Source organism: Polypterus senegalus, chromosome 3 (genome assembly GCF_016835505.1).
Source record: "Polypterus senegalus isolate Bchr_013 chromosome 3, ASM1683550v1, whole genome shotgun sequence".
NCBI classification, from domain to species: domain Eukaryota; kingdom Metazoa; phylum Chordata; class Cladistia; order Polypteriformes; family Polypteridae; genus Polypterus; species Polypterus senegalus.
The window spans coordinates 153449314-153472068 of record NC_053156.1 but is presented as its reverse complement, the minus strand read 5'-3'; the positions used below and the strand labels follow the sequence as shown (position 1 = coordinate 153472068).

Sequence of the window (22755 nt, the reverse complement as noted above, 5' to 3'; positions counted from 1 at the left end):
TCACGGGAAGCCTTATGCTCTTGTTTGTTTTTCTTATCTAACTAATTCACAACCCAATTTTGTATGTTACAGCCTACGTCAATGATTTCTGGTGTCAGGATAAATCTTGGGTGTGGCATATATTAAATGTCCTTTGAAAGTTTAAGATTTATCGTGATTTGCTGTTATCTGCTACTGTAGTGGGCTATTAGAAAAAGCCAAATTATTTAGCAAGACACTAACCTTCTGTACCAATGCTGACTGTTATTTGGAATATTTTTTCACACAAGCTTCTTCTAACTGTATTACTTACTATAGTTTTAAATATTTTTTTTTTACATTAGTCACTAGTTTATTAACCATGATGTGCTAAGAAGTGTTACTCCTTTTACTCTATTGCCTCTTTCCATTGTACCGATCTTAACCCTACCAGCAGATGTTTTTACAAGTTGGTGTCCTTATGATGCCAATGCTGTTGTCATAATGAGGGAATAGTGTTTCCAAAAAATAAAGAAACTGTACAAATATGTTGAAAATATTACTACACACTAAAGTATGTCAAGAATAACTTTATGCTCCTTAGACATATGACGTTCCCAAAGAATTACATTAAAGGGTGATGGGAGTATTCTGGGCTACTGGAATTTTTTTTATTGCGCTGATAGCACATTTTTGGCACTACAGGAATACAAGCAAGACTGAAGCTGTAGATTTGCATCCAGAGAGAGACTGACCTGTGATGAGAACAGCACTTACCAACCACTTCCATGTCAGAAACGGGTCTTCTGAATTCCATTGGCAGACAGAAAGAACCCAAGGTGCTAAACTTAACAGCTAGATAATGATTTGCTTTCAGGTGATGATCCAAGAGAATAGTTGTAAGGCAGACAGGAGGTTTAAGCACATTTTAATGTAGAGAAACTAAAACAAACATCAAAATGAAACAAAAATACACAGAAAAAGATCCAAAACTCAATACGTAATTCCAACTGGTTATGTTTTCCCTTACTAGCACCAGTACTTGGTTTGTTTTAAGGTGTTTGATCCAAGGATTAAACAAATTAATGAATGTGCCACCATTGTTAAAAAATGAAGTGTAATGACATCATGTTTAATGTCATAAACTACATGACTAACAACGGAGTGGTTGCTGCAGACAATATGGCTGTTGCTAAGGCTTTATCAGAAATATTGACATATATTGACGTCCTCACAAGATTTTAACTGACCAGGATACACCCTACACTTCTCACATCATAAAGCACCTGTGTGAGAACCTTGCAATTAAACTATTGAGCACCACTGTTTACCACCTGTAAATGAATGGCCTGACTGAATGATTTAACAAGATTTTAAAAAAGATGAATCGGCGAGTCACCCATGACGACCCAATCTCCTGGGACACTGTGTTGCCCTTCCTTCTGTTTGCTGTTTGGGAGTCCCCTCAGGCAAAAACATAATTATGACAAGAAAACCTAACTTTGCGAATTCAAAAAGGGCGGTGAGGTACTTGTTTTGATCCAGTCTTACCCATATAAATTGCAGGCGAGTGGCTGAGTCCAGCAGTAGTGGAAGAATATATGTCTCCTATAAATTATAAGGTCTGTATTCCCGGCCAATGAAAGCTCATACATATCTTGCATGTGACTCTTTTGAAGGTGTGGCGCAAACTCCAGGAGGTGTTAGCCACATCAGCGACAGTCTCTCAGACAAAGGTTGCCATTGATGATGATTTAACGGACTCCCAGAAGGCTGTGTTGCTGTTGCTAACCAGAAGAAACTCTGACGTCTTTTCGGCCATGCCCGACTGGATGGAAATTGTGGAACCCAAGATTGTAACAGAACCTGGCGTTAAAATGCAGATATGCCAGTATCATCTTCCGGAAGCAACGTGGAAGGTGATACCAAGGAGGTGAAGCAGATGCTTAAGCTAGGTGTAAATTTGCAAAAGTAAAATTGAGTAGCAAAGCCCAGTTGTTCTGGTCCCAAAACTGAATGGCTTGGTTTGGTACTGTATAGGTTTTAGACGCTTGAATAAGATCTTCAAGTTTGATGCCTACCCGATGCCACATATTGATGATTTGGTGGAGAATATTGGGAAATATATTTCCACCCTGGATCTCATGAAGGGGTACTGGCAGGAGTCCCTAGAGGAGTCCAGTTGTGAGAAGACTAGAATAAAGTGTATATATATATATATATATTACTAGTAATTGAGGAAAACTGGTAATTTAGAGTCTTATCTTAAGATTTTATATATACTGAATACAATAAAAATGTATATACTTGAATTTTCTTTAATTTCTTTATGTGCTTTGGAAATTATACTACACCAGTAACGGTGCACTGCATTATAACGTGCAGTGAATACACTTGACTTGAGTATTCCTAGTTTTCATACTCTTTCTCTGTACATTTAGCATTTGTTTGCTCAGAGGTTGACGCGCTTGCTGCTTTGTGAGCAGCTCTTCTTTTCTCCACCCTAGCGGCCCATTTCTTCTCTTCTTTCTTCAGCATCTTTTTGCATTAAAACTGATTAAGTCAGTGTTTGTGTTGCAATTACTTAGTACATTTTCTTTAATTTTTCACTTAAGATGGCACTTAAGTCTTCAGTCTGCCTCAAGAATGATTTAAGATATGAAGAGGTAGGAGAAGGTGGTAGGGAAGAGAACAACGCCCATATGCATGCACCGCACGGCTGCCCTGCTGGCCACTGCCGAGAGTTGATTCTACATTACAATAAAATACAAGTAAAATGAGGAGTAACCTTGGAGGTCAATCATCACCCCAAAAGTGGATAGCAGACATCACGTAGTATACGTGCACCAAATTTCACGTCAATAGTTCAAATGGTTTGCAAGCTACAGGTGATTTAAAATCCTGGACAAACAAACGAACAGCCACGTTAGTGTATTATATATAAATATTCTTTAAGGTTTGTATCCTCCTGGCCAAAATAATCATTAGCACTTTGCCTAAAAGGAAATTGTTTTAGAAAAATTTCTTGAACTTATTAAATGTGCTTGTTGCAAAGCAAGCAGTCACAGATAACACTTCTCACAAAAGAAAAATCAGTGAAACTTAACACAGCTTAATACTTTTAATTTATAATCTGTTCTTCATTCTGTTTGCTTTCTTTGTTACAGCCTCTCTTTCCTCTAAGAGTAAAAAAAAAAAACATTCTCAAAGATGCAACATTTTACCAAGCAGTGTGTTTTATTATAAAAATCACCCTACACCTTTTGCTAGACAAAAACTGTTCATTGTATCATTTATTGAAGTTCATTAGTCATTAAATGCAGTCATTGCATTGTTATGAAAAGACATCAAGCTGACAAAGACTGAGTTGAAAGTATTTGCTCTGTTCACTTGATACATTCGCTGTCTATCTTTTCAGAGGGGCCTGAAAATTTGTCAGTTTGGTATTTTCAGAAGAGAACTCTTCATTTTTCTTTATTTTCTCAAAAAAACTAAGCGAGAAGAGCTGTGTTATGCATTTTAATATCCATCTAATGTAGCAGTACATGAGCATTAAAAGTAAAACAGAAGAGTCAGGTGGGAAGTTTCCACATGCATAGTTGTGGGGATCTATTTGGAGGCGTGTTTCTGTCTAATGTCTTTAGTAAATAAAAGCCAGTAGTGTGAAGTTGCAAAGTCTTTCTCTCAAGCTAATGATAATCTTTGCCAAATGGAAGGGATTCATTTAGTCACCACTTAAAAGCTGTTTTATTTCAAGTAGAGGAAGGGAGTTCTTATTATTGACTAAAAGGATATATGAGTTTGCTTTTATATATAGGCAGGTAACTTTGTGAATCCATCTGCTTTATAAGAACATATCAAGGGTAGTATTTGAATCTGTAACTCACAAAACCTATGGGAATTGTTTTAAGCAACATTTATGTGTAATAATACCTCACTGAGACAAAACAAGCCCACCTCCTTGACCCAGGAGTCATATCAGAGACAGCGAGTAGTGCAAACAAGCTATTTATTAGCCAGCACTAAAAAGGTCATAAGGGGAAAAAACTCAAGGAGAATTCTAACCACAAAAGAAAGGTGAGGTTGACGACCTTTTAACTCATAAAGAGGCCAATCCCGTTCATGCAAGGACCTCCACACTATACATTGGCATCTGGCTACACCACACAATCTTAAACAAAGTAACATAAATTGTGATAATGACGTGACACATTTGGACAGCCTGAATGTTTCACTTACATCCATCTACATTTTGGGTGATGCTGTGTTCTTCAGGAGTTAGTGGACTGTAAATTATTAATTAAAATAAAAAGTTCACCACAGTTATGGACAACTTTATAATTTTGTTAAAATTGAGAATTTATCTTAACAGACTAAATCTAATTCCATTGTGCTGATTCCTGTTTCAGCTCTTAGTTTCAGAGTCTCTTAAATCATATTTAAGTGGTCAAATAATATTATATTCTACTAAATAAAAGAAAACAAAAAGCCAAAAGGATAACCTAATTTTTTGTAATTATTTATAAACTTGAGGAAGAATATGCATAGTCATCTACCCCAAATCTGTATAAAAAAGACAAGTTTTGCAAATAAAGTTCAATCACTTGTCCACACGAAGAGAAATGTAGTAATTCGTGATTCAGTTTATGTAATCTTGAATAAAAATATGTAGAAAAGACTGATGCAATACTGGCAACTCAAATACAGAAAAAAAGCCTTTAATCAATTACTGAAACCCAGCCTGCATGCTTAAAACTATTGAAAAAGATAAACCAAACATAAAATGCTGTAAGACACTGCATCCATGAAAAGGGCAACTCAATTATCTTATGTTTTTTATTCATTTAGCCATACTGCTGCTTCATTTTGAATGGGATAGTGGAAAAGTGGTGAGAACTATGGCCTCAGATTCCCAGGAGACATAATAAATAATCATGTGCCCAGTCCACTCACTTGTGCATACTATTCTTGTGTCTTTATGCATTTTCTCAGAATGCTATAGTTTTCCTCCCAACATCCCACAAATTAATAGGTTAGGCAGTTTGAAACAGGCCTGCACTGAGTGAGTGTGAATATGTGCATGTACACTGCTATAGTCTAATGCACACGCCAGATGTGGTTCCTACTCTGCAACCCAAGGCTACTGGAGGAATATCCAGCTCCCCAAACTTTTAAAACTCTTAATTGTTGTAGTTAATAGAGGGATGGGCAGATTCACCTCTTGGTGAGGTGCCCATCAGAATTTCATTACACATTTTCCCAGACTATCATTGGTAATATTATCTATTTTATATTTTGACAATAAAGTATTGAGCAAGGCTGTTACAGGTAGAATTGAGGAAGGATTGGCTTCTAAGCTTGTCATTTCACCTGACAGTACTTGACTTTAAAATGCATTTCCTATATCAACTTCCTTAATAAAGTGTACTACTGTCAATGTGGTAGAGACCCACAAATTACTCAATATTATCATTTCCAGTACTTTCCACTGGGATGAGAACATTCTCGCAGGGCTCAGTACTGGGACCTTCAGGCCGGAGTTATATTTCACGCGGCGCAATGCATGTTGCAGCGGAAGCTCTTGCTATGCAAGCGTTGTAGTGTTCATTCTTGCGCGCGTACTTTACATAAATCTGGAGGAGTCCACCAGGTGGCAGTGCGAGATATTATCATGGTGAGAACAAGTTCAGCTTCTCTGTGTTGTGAATTGCCTAGAACACCTATTAAATTCCGATGACACCTTACAGCAATATCTCTGACAAAGGATGTTTATTGATTAAATCCATCAATCCAGGGAATGTATCCATTCCAGCAAGCATTGGGTGCGAGTGAGAAACAATCCCTGGACAAGGCCTCAGCTCATTGCAAGGTGAATATAAGCACACACATACACTAGCGTTATTTTAGCTGCACCAAATCCCCAAATCTGCATATCTTTGGAAGGAAACCGGAGCACAGTGTGGAATACAAGCAGGAAATACCAGCAACATAACTCCCTGCGAGACAGCAGTGCTACCGCCCCGCCACCGTGTCACCCCCATGTGTGTAATTATTAACAGTATTCATTATTTAAACAAAATTATATGTAAAATGTAACACTTTAATGCATTTCATCATTAAAGTGATATCAAGTATAAATCTAAAGATTCTAAATGTGCAGAGAGATGGAATATCATACATTTAATTTGTTCTGTGTGGTGATCTATTGCTGCTTGCCGCTGCTGTCAGGTCTAAGAAGCTTGTAGCGATTAAAAACTGGGATGACGTTTACGATGGTCTGCTTTAATGATAAAGTAAACTACGAGGTTAAAGTGGACATTTCACTGAAATTTCTACTTTAATCACAAAATACACGTTTTCACTGTGTCCTTTATTTTTTTCTCAGTGGCACAAATACAGTGCTATACATTTATGTTGCTGTTGTAAAGCTGCAAAAAAAAAAAGATGGCACAAAAGATGGTATGTGAGACTTTTAAAATGTATCGTTTCATTACGATCGGGAATATGCGACGCTTGAATATAAAAGCACCATGGATGCATCTGTATGTCGGCATTTTGCTTCACCACATCGAACCATTCATCAAACAGCGAAGCACGCACATCAATCCCCGTAGGATCTCCATAGAGGCTTTCTGTCACATGTAGATAGCAAACAGAGACTCTGACGTCACGTTCCGACTTTTAGCACACTGCACTTTTTGCTGGTACTGCAACTCGCGCACAATTAGCGTTAATTTCTGAGGATCTGCTCAGAGGATGCGTGAAATGAAAGCTGGAAACGCGTGGCAGCCATGATGCTGGCGCGTACGCGTTCTGAGCGTGAAGTATAAACCGGCCCTTACTGTTTTCACTTTACATGCTTCCACTGGGATCTATCATTAGGAAACATAATGTTAATTTTCACTCATATGTAGATGACACCCAGTTATACTTTTCATTTAGATTAAATGAAGTTTCTCCGATGTTGTCTTTAATTAGTTGTGTTAGTGAATTAAAGGAGTGGATGGATGAGAACTACTTGTCTTTAAACACAGATAAAACAGAGATGTTAATTGTTGGAGTGAACAATATGTTGTCATCATTTAACTCAGTTGGAATCACCATTAATTTTACTGAATCAGCCCGCAATCTAGGAGTTATCTTTGATCCTAGCATGTCATTTAAAGCGCATATTACAAAGTTGTCCAAATCATGTTTCTTCCATAATAAAAATGTTGGGAAATTAAGGCACTTTCTAAATAAACATGATTCTGAGAAATTAATTCATGCATTTATTTCTAGTAGGATTGACTACTGCAATGTGGTGTTCACTGGTTGTTCAAACTGTTCTTTATACAGCCTCCAGTTAATCCAAAATGCTGCTGCAAGAATTATTACAAGAACAAGAAAATATGAACCCATAAATCCAGTTCTTAAATCCTTACACTGGCTCCCGGTTAAGTTTAGGGCAGATTTCAAAATCCTCCTTTTAACATATAAAGGATTAAATGGCCAAGGTCTGGCTTACTTGTCTGAACTTATCATGACTTACAAACCAGAGCACACATTAAGATCTCACGATGGTGGTCTGCTTATGATTCCAAGGATTAATAAAATGGATTTTAGGAGGCCCAGACCCCTCATGGACCCCATGATTATCAGAGGAGACTGTGTGCAGAGGGTGCAGACCTATAAATACCTGGGAGTGCAGATGGATGACAAATTGGACTGGACTGCCAATACTGATGCTCTGTGTAAGAAAGGACAGAGCCGACTATACTTTCTTAGAAGGTTGTCATCCTTCAACATCTACAATAAGATGCTGCAGATGTTCTACCAGATGGTTGCGCTGAGTGCCCTCTTCTACGCGGTGGTGTGCTGGGGAGGCAGCATAAAGATGAAGGACGCCTCACGCCTGGACAAACTTGTTAAGAAGGCAGGCTCTATTGTAGGAGTAAAGTTGGACAGTTTAATATCTGTAGCAGAGCGACGGGCATTAAGCAAACTCCTGTCAATCATGAAGAATCCACTGCATCCACTGAACAGTGTCATCTCCAGGCAGAGGAGTAGCTTCAGTGACAGACTTTTGTCACTGTCTTGCTCCACTCACAGACTGAGGAGATCATTCCCCCCCCACACTATGCGACTCTTCAATTCCACCCGGGCGAGTAAATGCTAACATTACTCAAAGTTATTGTCTGCTTTTACATGTATTTTTTATTACTCTTTTATTTAATATTGTCTTTTGTATCAGTATACTGCTGCTGGATTATGTGAATTTCCGCTTGGGATTAATAAAGTATCTATCTATCTATCTATCTATCTATCTATCTATCTATCTATCTATCTATCTATCTATCTATCTATCTATCTATCTATCTATCTATCTATCTATCTATCTATAACAGTGGGAGGTCAAGCTTTTAGTTAAAGGACCCCTAAACTGTAGAATGGTCTGACTGCTTCTATAAGAGATGCCCCTTCCGTCTCAGCTTTTAAATCCCGGCTGAAGACTCACTACTTCAGTTTAGCATATCCTGACTAGAGTTGCTGATTATCTGTACAGACTGCATCTCTGTTGTTAGTCATTAGCACTATAACATAAGCAACAAGATCGTTATAATTTGTTACTAACCCTCACCTATTCTGTTTCTTTTCTCGGTACTCAAATGTGGCACATGGTGCCACGGCCCACATGCCAAGTTGTTTTGCCTGCCTAAGGTGAAGTCATTCCTGATGGAGGATCGCAGGAATCGTGTGGTAGAGGGGTCCTTTTCTCGGATTGGCTGGCCCAGTGCTGTTTCAGCTGTGGATTGGCCAAATGGGGGAGGCAGCTTGATGGCTGATGTCTCCAGGACTCTAAACAAATCCAAATCATATTATGTGATATCATGTACTGTTAAATTCTGCTCTGTACTTGTAAAATTTTTATTTTTATACTGTATTGAGGATTTGTTCTGTTCTGTGTATTGTATTGTATTGACCCCCTTCTTTTTGACACTGACTGCATACCCAACCTACCTGAAAGGGGTCTGTTTTTCAACTGCCTTTCCCAAGTTTTCTTCAATTTCTTCTCTACAAGGGTTTTTTGGGAGTTTTTTCTTGTCTTCTTAGAGAGTCAAGGCTTGGGGGCTGACAAGAGGCAGGGCCTGTTAAAGCCCATTGTGGCACTTCTTGTGTGATTTTGGGCTATACAAAAATAAATTGTATTGTATTGTATAACTTCTATCACAGAGAAAACAAAGCAGCACATGACATTTTGGGGTAGCTAAAGTAGTTTGGTATTTCACAACTCATTCATCCTTACACACAGCCACCATTGAAAATCTAATTACTTTCTCCATTGTTGGTTTGGTTCTGCTACTGCACAGTCCTAGAATAAATTGCAGGTCCTTACCAAATGTGCTGAGAAAGTAATTGTCTTCACCTTTTAATCTCTTGCTGTGCTGCACAAATCCAGGACAGCAAAATAGACAGTTAAGATAGTTCCAAATACCTTCCACCCTGGACACCATTTATGGTAAAAACCACCCTCCAGAAAATGCTACTAGGCAAATAAAGCCAACAGACATCTGAACTACTTTGTACCTAATGCCGTATATCTATTCAACTCAACTCCCTATTCTAAATGAAAAACATGGAACTTTATAAAATTTCCAATATATCTCATACATTTTGCACATCTTGCAGGTAAGAATTGGCATATATAGTATTTCCCACATGTTTTACATAGCTGCACCTTACTTCTCATACTGGACACTCACACATGGTCTTGCTTTGCCATTGGATCTCGTATTCTCTCTAACATCAGATCTCCATCTAACTAAAAGACCGCAGTGTGATTGAAGAGCTGGTTCTATAGGATCATATTAACTGATTAGAATTAATTTATATATTCTCCATTATCGTTTATCCTGGCACTGGAGAGTGTTGCAAGTTTGTTGGAAAGGCAAGTAAGAGTTTCGCTTTACTCTTTACATGTGTCATTACCACCACTACTAATAATATCTGTTAGTCCTATATATCTACACTAGGCTGTAAAATGTACATGCAGTTGTGTCTTGTATATATCTTAATGTCTGCATGTTCCATACATTTTGATTTCCTCTTTTCACTACTGCATGATAGTTTGTGTTGAGCAGATTCCAAATTGCCTAAAATATTCCTAAAACCTTACATGTATTGGTGAATAAATCTGATTCTGATTCTGACAGTCACTCCATTATCTATTAAATGCATTCACTGTGCAAATTATCAGGAACATCTGTACATCTCCTTATCCAAGCAAGTATCTAATCAATCAATCATGTATAGCAGCACAATGCATAAAATCATGTAGATACAGATCAGGGGCTTAGTTAATGTACACATCAAACACCAGAATGTGGCAAAAATATGATCTCAGTGGTATTGACAGTGGCATTATTGTTGGGGCCAGATGGGATGTGTATTTCTATAAATGTTGGTCTCCTGGGATTTTCACACACAACATCCTCTAGAGCAGGGGTGTTGTAGTCCGGGTGTGGAGGGCCACAATTGTTGCAGCCCACCAGTGACCAGTTTTCACTGTTAATTAAATTCTTCTTCCCTTCATTTTAAAAACCCTGTTTTAAGGATTCAGTCCTCTGAATTAATTCTTTTCTTCATTAAATGACAGCCAAACAGAAATGAGATATCAAACAAGCCAAAAGATGACCAGCTAAATTGTGGCTTCAAATTCTAACCAATTTCACTCCAATAATTTTCTTAATGAGAAGCCGATTCTTGCTATTAATTAAACTCATTATTTAATTCCATGGCTTGTTGCTGCTCTCATTCTGCCATTGCAGACATTTCTAAAGCTGTTGATTTTCTGTTTTTCAAAGAACACCATCAAAATGTTTTGGTGAGCTGAGAGATCAATCTTACTTTATTTTCAGATATTGTGTGATGGGCACAGATGAGCTGGTCATGTGGTTGCTTGTTTTGTGTTTCATTATTGTTTGGCTAAGGGGCCTGAGTCAAGTTAAATAAAGTTAAGGCAAAAGAAGTTAATTAGCAGCAAAAACTGGTCACTAAATAAGAAGATGGTTAGAATGAAAACCTGCAGCCACTGTGGCCCTCCAGGACCGGAGTTTGACACCCGTGCTCTAGTGTTTACTCAGAATGGTTCAAAAACCAAAAAGGATACAGTGAGTGGCACTTCTGCAGGTGTAAACACCTTGTTGATGACAGAGGACAGAGAAGACTGTCCAAACAGGTTGGAGCTGTCAGAAAAGCTACTCAGATAACCACTCTGTACAACTGCGATGAGAAGGAAGGCATCACAGAATGTGCAACACATCAAACCTTGAGGTGGATGGGTTACAACAGCAGAAGACCACATCAGTTACACACCTGTCAGCCAAGAACAAAAATCTGAGGCTGCAGTGGGCACGGACTCGCCAAAACTAGAGTTGAAGACTGGAAAAACATAGCTTGGTTTGATAAATGTCAGTTTTTGCTGAGGCACCAACAGCATCAAGTCATACAACTAACCTGCCTTGTGTCAAAAGTCCTAGGTGCTGGTGGTAGTGTAATAGTGTGTGGAATGTTTTCTTGGTACACTATGGGACCATTATTACCATTTAATCACTGATTGAATGCCACAGCCTACTTGAGTCTTTTTGGTGACCGCATGGATCATTTCATGGCCACAATGTACATATTTTCTAATGCCTTCTTACAGAATGAAAATGCACCATATCACAATTTCCAAACTTGACAATGGGTTCAGTGATGTTCGGTGGACTTCCCAGTCGCTGGATCTGAATCCAGTATATCACTTTTGGGATATTCGGGGATATTCAGAGCATGAATGTGTAACTGACAAATGTGCAGAAACTGCATGACAACGTCAATCAAAATACCGAAGGAATGATTCCAAGAACTTGTAGAATCCATGCCACAAAGAATTCAGGCTGTTTTGAGGACAAAATAAGGCACTACCCAATATTAGTATAGTGTTCCTAAAAATTTGCTCAGTGAGTGTATATTCAGTACAATATACTTAATCTCCATCTGAATTCTCCAAAATCTTGCTGTCTTTGGAATCAGAAAAGGCATTGGATTTGATTATTTTTTATAACTTTGGGTTTTACCAAATGCATCAGCGTGGATTAAATTATTGCTGTTACTAATTGCTAATTGACATAAACATACGGCAGTTCAAATTCAGTTAAGTAGAGAATATATTATCAGTGTTAGTGTCAACTAACCATATATTTTCATTTCATTTCTTTTTCAGATTTGCTCAACATCTCATGTTCGCAAGATGCCAAAACCCCCTTAGATCAATGCAATATTCATTACAAGGCAAAAGCATGATTTATAAAAAAATTACAGACTTGTGTATCAACAGCATATTTGCTTGTTTTGAATAAATATATTCTAAATATAACAATTTACAAAAACCTCTATTCTATTAAGTTTAAGTCACTGTTTCCTTTAAGTAACATAGTTCACTTTTTTAACTTTCTACCATTATGTGCTGCAGAGGCTTTGTTAGAAAGTGCCACTACAGATAAGATATGTCACAGTGATTTTAACATAGCAGACATTTGGGTGAACTGAGACAACACTGGGAACATGACCACTGTGGTTTCATCAGATACTGAGTGAAAGCCATCTCAAAATAGAATGCAAATTTCCGCAATTAGTTTGAGAAATTATTTGTAGTTTAGTCTAAAACTGTATATTGCATAGATCACTCTTTACTGTCAAAAATCTTACCACATTTAGACCCCACATGTAACAGAATTCTTCAACCATGCATCTCAATCTGTCACATATTTTGTCCAAGCCCTTGCCTTATACTTGACTAAAATGCAGTATTCAGCTCCTTATAGACTAGTCTTGGTATTGCTTAGTGAGCATTCTAACTTGATAAACTTTAGTAGTCTATAATTTAAGAAATCTTAGAACACCTGCTATAGTCCAATACTTGTAGAAATATATTGTACTGTGTACCATGTTAGAGAGACAGTGTGTGTGTGTGTGTGTGGGCTTTGAGATGACCTGATTTGGATTAAGTGCTTATGAAAATTTTATTCTTCATTTGATGGAGGACAGGGACTTGAGTGTGCCTAGTAGATAATGCTTTTAGTATTCAGTTGCATCCAATGCAGTAGTAGTTTGCAATATAGGTTTAGTAAAATAAAATAAATGAAATAAATTTACTTACTGTGTCAAATCTGACAACATGTAGCATTGAAATCCATGTACTTTTTTTACAGTGTGTTTGTTGTTATAACTTTTTATGAGTGCTTCTGAGAGGAAAGAAAGAATAGTCCCGTTTAGTAAGTTCATGTCACTTGAGGATTTCTCACACCTCCTTTCTTTGCAAGACACAACGTTAGAATGTTAAACAACTTATTATTGGTCATCTACTCACATACCAGTTGGAGAGCCAGCCATTCACAGGCAGGGATATTTTTGGTCAGATCTGTAGGAAAGAATAAAAATTTCAGTATTTATTGAGCCTGTTCTTCAATGTGTTACTTTTCATACAATGGTGAGGAGATCATTTTAACTATTGCTGTTTGGATCTTCTCACAAGAGAATAAAAAGTATTTGGCTCAGAAGTGAACTGATGTGGTATTCTGGAGGTATAAACAACAAGTGAAAGCATAAAATGAATACCTTGCCAACATGTTTTTTTTCTTCAGGCATGCAGAGAAAACACAAACATTGCCGTTTCACCTTTGCCATATCTTTAAATATCAAAGATATTTATTTGTTGAAATTCTTAACCTTTGTGTATAGTGCTGCTTATTCTCAATGCAATCATGAAACCCTTCTTTAGGGCTTGAATAGCTGCATAAACTTTATTTAACTGTTTGTGTATGCTCTCTCGGCCACTGAGCTTTTGAGATTCATCTGCAGGTAAACACACTGTGGCAGGCCGCAAACCTGCACCCAACAGGAGTTGTCACAGCTGTGGCGGATAATGGCACATCCAAACTCCAGCCCTGTTTTGGAATGTTTACTGTCACCACAGGCTGTTGGCAGCAAACATTTTCCATAGATTTCTGAATAAAGGAGGTCTTACTATTAATTTTACTTAGACAACCTGCTTGCTTGCCTAACCTATTGGCCTTCTTGGAAGGAAAAAAAGAATTCTTTTCAAATTCTCAATGAAACAGTAGAACAAGTAACTTTAACCCTCTCTTTGTTCAACAGCCTGACTGTATACAGAAAACCTGAATGCAATCTAGTTATTAAACAAATGGTATACTTTAATTAAATAAAGCATTGTGTTTTACATATCTTCATAGCCTCTATAAAATGATTGTGCTTTCATATATACAATTTATCATTTATAATCATTTTTATTACTTTCTCATGATGGCTTTGGAGTATTTTGTTCTTTAATGATGGTTTTTGTTAATTTAGAGCAATTTACTTGAAAAACAGTTGATATTTATTGTAATATATTACAGCTTCTCTGTTTAAATTGGACTGTATATAATAACTTAACTTAATTCTAACTTAATGATAATCATTTTGGAGATTGGTCATATTCAGATCCCTCAACAAAATCTGTCTGTTTATTCATAGACATTATCATAAAAATACTGAATCACTCAATTTGCTTTTTTTAAATGATAGATTTTTGAGACTTGTATAACAGAGTATAATTCATCGCAATTACATGATTAGAAACTATATATCTTTTCCTTTATATAATTATCTTATCCAGTAACCATTCTTTCCTTTTATACAGCTGTTTCCAAAGTTTCAAATAATAGTTAGCATTAACATATATAGACTAGACATGTGATATTAACATGATACTTCATTTGTGCAATCCATACTCTTTTTCAACAGAACAGTGGGAGTCATTGTGCCATTGTGCTATACAGTATATGTTCCCAAACCCAAAGAATACCCCAGGTAAAACTGCAAAATGACCCTGGGGTAATGACTATAGGGCAGTCTCTTCCTAAACAGGGCATACCATTTTTCTGGTGGTGTCCTCTATGCTGCCCTGGCTAACAAGTCCAACAAGGAATGACATATAGTGATCCAGACATATTATCGAACAGTAGAGATTATAAGGGATTTTCAAGAAGAATGGAAAAATAAAGAAGATGAAAATAAACTGAGATTGTTAACCTAACTTTCAGGGATTTTTTAAAATATTGTGGTCACTACATAATAAGGCCTTAACCAGGATTTAAACAGTAAATGTTTAAAAAGGCCTAAATACTTTGGCAGTTACCCTATATTGCAAAAAAACATCAAGCTTTACATTAACCACCAGGCATGTGCTTCATATCCCTAGTAACCATGTAGTATCATAGCAACCAGGCACATGAAATGATAACATGTATGAAATTCACAAATACACAATAGTGGAACCCATTCAAGCAAAAACATGGAAATGGGGTCTCAAAAAAAAAATCTTACAATATTTTTCTGCAATGACATTGTTACCATAAACAATAGATTGTAAAGACAAAAAGTGCCAATTGTGAGCATTTGTGTCATTTTGAGTAATGGCTGTTCTCTTCTACTTTGTGAAATTATCTCTTCTTAAAGTGACTGCATACAGGCCACTTATACAAGTCATGGATGACAGAGATAAAAGAAGGGCATAGCAGCACACTAAACTACCCTCTTAATTACAGCAATAAGCTTTATAGTGCCATTTACTACAGAATAGGGAATGAAATATGAAGGGTAACAGTGTCACTTAGCAATCCAATAATCACAACGCCCAACTTCCGTCTTATTCCTGCTAGATGTCTGAAGATGATATTTAAACATCACCTGTCTTTGTACTGTGGCAAATAATATACTACTACTTCTACATCCTTAATCAGGCCACATGTTTTTTCTCAGAGACCAGAGCTGATGGCAGTTAATCGCTAGACCCCCATAAACATGGCTGTATTTCCAACATAGCTATTTGGAGACACCAGTTAACCTGAGAGCTCAGTGCTTCGGATATCAGAAGAAACAGGAGTTCATTAGTGTAGCAGGTAAAGATATTAAGGGTGCTACAGTGCCATCTGTGTTACTAAGCTTCCTTAGCTAACTGGAATGAAATTGTACACTTGTTCACAAAAATCTTTGTGTTTATACCAAATTGAACCTATCCTATGTGTATATACTTAACAAACAGATGTAGTCCCTCAGGCAAAGTTGTGTCTTTCTTTGAGAAGAACTGCCATTTCTGAATGTTTTACTTTCTGAGCCAGCTCCTCTGAAGTGATATGAAAGCAGGTGCAACACAACTTTATTATCCTACTCTATACTCTATATAAATTTCCTTGAGCTACATTATATGATAGTGTTTCATATCAAAAGGCAGCATGGATTGTCCCAATTGTAGATTAAAAAATGCAGAAAATGGTGTAAATAATATTTTGTTTCCAGATGTTGAAATTACTTTTAAATTGACCATTAAATGCATTCATTTTAGTAATTTAAATTCTCACTACCCTTGTTTATAGGTTTGGTAGCTTGCAAGGTAAAGGCCTGTTAAAGTATTTTGCTCTGAGCCATTTTGGTTTTAGCTGAGACAATGGAATTCATTTTTATTTTTCTGTATCAGCCAATTACATTGCTAAATATACAAAATAATATGTGAAAGAGATGTTTATATTAATTGAGCAAATAACTAACTGAAATATTTGTAGCTTCCTTAGCCTCTTTTTACAATCTTTTATGGGTTTTCTTTCTGGATTTCAAACCTAGTGATATTTACAGTCTTACAGTTTCTGCATTATGTGAGATTACTGCTTGGTTGCCTGTAGAACAATTCAGTACTGGTTGGCACCTGCTTTCCACAACCACAAATGTAAATGCTTTCTGAACCTTGATAGGAAGTATTTGGTATTCAAAAAAAAAAAAAAAGAATTGACTGTTTTATTATAAACATCTACACAATAGTTCCATAGTCCACTGTTTTGAGGGGGTTGTTCTCATGCTTTTTCTTATAACAAACTGCTGTAAACTTGAAATCCCTGATTTTAACAGTGCTCATAAAATAGTTCTCAATAGGATACTGTTCAGTTCTGGTGTGTTAAAAGTTTGGCTGGCCAGTACAGTCTTGATAATATTGTTTGGCAAATGCCTTAATGCTACATAAAACTACATTTTTCATTGCTGCCATTGTAGTCACTTGTGTGTTCTTCTTTTCAAAGGTGCTATTCAGTTTGTGTGAGTATGTATCTGGCTGTATTTAACACTTGTTCTGTATGAATGCTGGGCACTATAAAAACTAATATACAACAAACTAGAGTTTTTGATTTTGTCTAACTATAATAGATTTGTCTATTTATGGCCTCATTGCTAATATGCACTTCTAGATAAGTCTTCTAAGAATCATTTCACCTTTTCATTCACTATGCTCCTTTGGGAGTAGCCAGAGTGACGCTTCAGGTTCTTTCCTTTTTGAAACTGATGCTGAACTAATTCTAATCTGGGTGTGCAGGCTCCATAATTATAAGGGCTTGGTATACTTCACAATTGTACTTGTGCTTTTAGTGACCAGTCAAAACAGTGCACAGAGTAAAACAGTAACCTTTCTCTTCTATGAAGAGCCAAAAACAGACTAAACCATCATAGTAGACAACAATTCCATTTGGTTAAAGCGTGTATTTAATTAACTAATTGTAGTCTACATATAAATTACTTAAACATTTTTCATTGCCAGAACAATTTTGAATTTAAAACTGTATGGATACTTTCCATTAGCTTCTTTAGTGAATGTATTGAGTTTTTAATAATTTGGTTAATAATTTTTAATTATTTTTGTTAGTAAATGGGATCAATTACCTTGAATGTTTTGAATAACAAATAGTCACTGACAATGACTGATCCTGTACACTTAGAACATATCCAGCCTTCAGGCATTAACATGTGCTTCAAGATTGAACTTTCCAAGTTGTGCACTCTGGTAAAAGGCTGTTTAGCCAGTGTCAGCTCTCAAGAGAGGTGCATCTATTCTTTTTTTGAACACAAACTACAAAAATTCACTATCACGTAGTATGGTATCCTGGTGCATATGCAAGTGATTTCTCACTTCTTAATTGTATAGGCCTAAGTGACTGAAAATATTTGCAGGATTTTCCAATACTCCGTAATAAAGCCTTGAATGTGTTTGGCACTATTCCAAAAATACCATTAACTCTTTCACTTCAACTTCAGCTCTGCCTCCATTTACAGTTCCAGAGTTTAGATTTAAAGGTCAATACCAAGTGTTTGTAAAAAACACTAGGGATCAATGCAATACTGTAATCTGTGAGCTTGATTTAGTTTTAATATACTAAAAGCTGGAGAATTGTTCCTGTTAGCCATGTCAATATTAGTATTGTAAAAAAAAACTTTAAAGAAGTTTAGGGATTGGAATACTTCTATTTTGATAGAACAAAGTTAAAGCATGTAGCTGATAAAGCAGAAAGCCAGTTGGTCAGAAGAACATGCAGCTAGCTCACTGAATGTGCTAAACTGGCACAATAGAACCTAGTCAATTTAATACATATATAGTATTGATTTGTAGAAAGTGTGTATGACTCCTTTAAGGACCAGGGAATGCCATGAGGATATAAAGCCTATCACAGCCTCATTAAGTGAAGCCTGCTTAAATTGACTGATGGAAGACATTCTCCCCAACATATGCCTAAAGTTTGCAACACATTACATGACTTCTAGTCAGTAAATATAACAAACATAATGATTGTAGTTGCTGATCTCATCACCAGAGGATGCCAGTATATATGACTAGTGTCACACACATGCGCTTAGGAGTCAATCAAGGACGCTGTCTCAGCATCCATCACTAGGCCCAACGGTTGTTGGTGGTGAGTGTTACTTTTACTGTTTGACCAGTCTCTCCCAAGTATTACGGGGAACACAGGGTCCTTCATTATGGCTGCTGCCAGTCTCTTTATCGCCCCGTCATAGCTGACAAAGCACGAGGCGGACTTATACTGGCAGACATCCCTGTATACACAGATTATACTGGTCTTGGGTTTAAGCCATTGTCACAGCAACACTATGTGGCAGGCAACAATTTGAATGTTACTACAAGAATCTAATATGTCTGGTGTTTTAACTCCATTTAATAACAACTCCCCTGTATGTGCACAAACCAGAGGGTTAGCGAGAGCACACCACCTCCACATCTGCATGCCTCCACAGACTCCTTTTTCCCTGCCGGAAGATGGCTGCTGTGGGTCAGAGGGTCCCGGGGTTTGCTTCATAGTGTGGCGATGAGGCATTGAGATAGGGATAGAAGAACGTCCGGGTTCAAAGGGTTCCTTTTCTGATTCTTCCGGATAGGTTCCCAATCTTAATGGTTGTATGACCTTGATTAATGAGGCCATGTTTTTAATCAGCTGATCCCAGACCAGCTGGGCGTGGTCAGACAGAAGAGCTGTGAGCAGTAACGCACATGCCACCTGCTCGACTATTTGTTGGGAGTTATTGATTTCTGGTCTTAATTAGCACCCGACTTTAGTCTGCAATTGTGTGGCTTCGGAAGCAGTGGGCAGTTGGGAACTGAATTCACACTGCATCACTCTCCTTGCCTACCAGCCTGGGATACTCCCACATTTATTAAAGGTCTTTCCCTTTTTGGGGACTAGTGGCGTGGTCCATTCACCATAATCAGTCCCCCACGTGTTCCCTTCTGAACCCTGCCCTAGTCCATAGGCCCTTCGTCCACGTGCCCCGGGTTCTTTAGCAGCCTCTTGGGCTGAAGCACACCTCGGGTACCCCCGACCAACACTTACCGACCCCCCAGCAGGAGTGTGGGATCGGTAATCTCCCACCTGTCTCCTCAGTGGTCGGTTAATCAACTTGTGTGTCTTGGCTCTTCTAAGGTGCATCTCCTGTTTCATGAAGGAGGCCATCCTGCCGACTACGCCAATGTGAAATAAATGACTGGACACACAACAAAGGTTTGGGGCAGCCACCCGTATAGTTTTCCTGGCTGCAAAAGGCTTTCAGCTGAGTACATTGTGTACAGATTTGAGTCCAAAGTAGAACTGATTAAGTATGAAGGATGAGGGGTTTTTATAGCCAGTTCCCAGAAAGTGATGTCCTTGTATGTGGTCTGTGGAGAGAAAAGAGAAAGGTTTAGTGTAACCCACCGCCCCCTGGCCTGGTGTGGAATTGGTGTTTTCTGGTCCCTTTGGTTGACTCCCACGCCCACGTGTGTGACACTAGCTACCACAGGGAATGATAAATTAGATGATTCCATGATGACTTTTCAATACAGTTTCACGTTTACAAAATGCCATGAACTCAGTTGTTTTTCCTGAAAATTAATAACATGCTACATGTCAGAGCTGAAGCTGTACAAATGCTCTCCTGGTACAGTGAGTTCAGCAGCAGTCTTGGCCCTTTTTTTCTTTTCTCCCTTCTGTTGTATTTAAAACACAAGACATCAAACATACAAGCCTTTCATCCTTTTGCAAAGTCAAAAACATCTTTGTACCTTATTCCTTAAAGCAGCATTAAGAGTATGTAAACCGGGTCTGCGACTCATGAGTGCTGGAAAAGTCATGTAATGTGACAGAGCCTTAAGGGAAGTACCTCCCATTACCCCACACAATTGCCAAACACCTCAATGAAGAACTGCAAGACAATTGTATTGTTCAAAGGCTTCAGTTTGATTGTATTATAAAAAATATTGCATTACAGTGGATTCAGAAAGTATTCAGACCCCAATTCTTTCTGCACATTTCATTGTGTTGTAGAAATATTTTTAAATAGATAAACTTCCCCTTTACACTCAATAATCTTTAATGACAAAGTGAAAAACTGTTTTTAGAATGTTTTGCATATTTCTCAAAAATCAAGAATTTAAATTCATCATTCATATAAGAACTTACTTAATTATCCTTGAGATGTGTCCAGAACTTGACTTGAGAACATCTGTGGGAGACTGAATTGATTGGACATTGTTTAGAAAGGCACACCCCTGTGCATATTCAGTACGTTCTCACAATTCACACTGCATGTCAGGACAAAAACCAAGCCATTAAGTCCAAGGAACTCTGTTTAGACCTCAACGATCAAACTTTGGTAAAGCATAGATCAGGACAAGGGTATAAAACCATTTCTAAAGCTTTGAGCATTCCCAGGAGTACAGTGACCTCAACAATTGTGACATGGAAGAAGTTTAGAACCATTAGGACTCTTCCTAGAGTTGTCAGTTCTGATAAACTGAGTAACTGGGCAAGAAGGGCTTTGGCCTGTGATGTGACAAAGAACCCAATAATCACTTTATCAGAACTTCAGAAGTTCCCTGCTATGTTGTTAAAATCAATTAGAAGGACAAACATCTCAGCAGCACTCTATAAATCATGCATATTATGACAGGCTGCTTGGAGTTTGCCAAATGGTATTTAAATGACTCTGAGAGCATGAGGAAAAAGATTATCTGTTTTGAAAAAACAAAAACTGAACTCTTTGGGCAGACATCCAAGCATTAGTCTTGAGAAAAGAAGGCAGTGCTCCTCGCTTGCTTAATACATCATGCTATGGGGGCACTTCAGAATTAAGGAAAGGATTATTGCAGCCAAATACAGAGACCCTTGAAGAAAACTAACCCCAGAGTGCCTGCAACCTCAGACTGGGGCAGTGATTCAGCTCTGAGCACCACAATATTTGGAAGCAGACAGTCAAGGCAATGTTGGAGTGCCTTTGGGTCAAGTCTGCCTGTTCTTGAGTGGTCTACCACAAGCTCAGACTTAAACCCTATAGAACATCTGTGGAGAGACCTGAAGATGGCAGTTTACATGCACTTCCCATTCACTGTAACTGAGCTTGAGAAGATTTGCAAGGAAGAAAGGAATAAATTGCCCAAATCCAGATGTGCAATACTTGTAGAGACTTAACAAAGAAGTCTTGAAGCTGTAGTTGCTTCTGAATGGGCCTTTGCAATGCACTGAAATAAGGGTCTGAATGCCTTTGGAATATACTGAAATAAAGCTCTGCATGATTAAACACATGAGAGAGTACAGTTTTTAATTTTAAAACCTTTCTGAAAACATTATTGGTTATTAAATGTATACTGATGGGCAAAAATGGCAACTATATCCATGTCAAATTAAAATTGCAACACAATAAACTGTTCTGAAAGTGAATAGGTCTGAATACTTCCTGAATCCAGTGTATATACTGCAAATGTATGCATAGGAGTGATAACTGCATTTAAAAAGCAATTAAAATAATACAAATTTTAAAAGTTAAAATATACCTTATGTGGTCTATGGCCGGTCAGTCATCCCGTACAATACCCCCAAGCCGCCAGATGGAGCCCTCCCTGCGGCATGGAGGTACCCCGAATACCAGCAGGGAATTATGGCCAATGGAGTTTTCATCCACAGCTCTGCTGGATACCACAGGGGCTGCTAGATAGAACTGCAGGGAGGAGCAAAGATTATTTTCCCCACACCCTGGAAGTATGTCCGTGTCACATGGACAAGAGGAATGACGTACTTCCGGGGTGAAGAAAAAGGATTTTTCATGTCAAGTCATGAATGTTGGCTTTGTGCTTCTACTCTGCCTATGTTAAAACAACTGTACCAAATGTACCTAATTTTGACCTCATTAAAGTAAATGTATGCCTATAATGTTTGTTCAGCTAGTGTGCTTTGATTCCGAGGTATGTGCTTTCTTGACCTTTCCCTCCACATACATGCCCGATATTACCGGCTGCAGAACTGCTGCGGTAGTTATTGGCTTCCCTGTGACCCTAACCTGAGCTGATTACATTTATCTCTCAGCACATGCAGAATTAAATGCATATCTGTGATTTTTGTTCAGTTCTTGTCACTT

The 22755-nt window shown here is 37.8% G+C and overlaps 1 long non-coding RNA gene across 1 annotated transcript in view; it reads right to left on the bottom strand.

Moving 5' to 3' along the window:
* Positions 1–22755, bottom strand: part of LOC120525630 — a 65365-nt gene that overhangs the window by 14505 nt on the left and 28105 nt on the right. Inside the window, exons 2-3 of the long non-coding RNA XR_005632990.1 lie at positions 13353–13399; positions 13139–13223 (exon numbers count right to left, since the gene is read on the bottom strand). This is a non-coding gene — a long non-coding RNA (uncharacterized LOC120525630). The remainder of the gene's footprint in view (positions 1–13138; positions 13224–13352; positions 13400–22755) is intronic.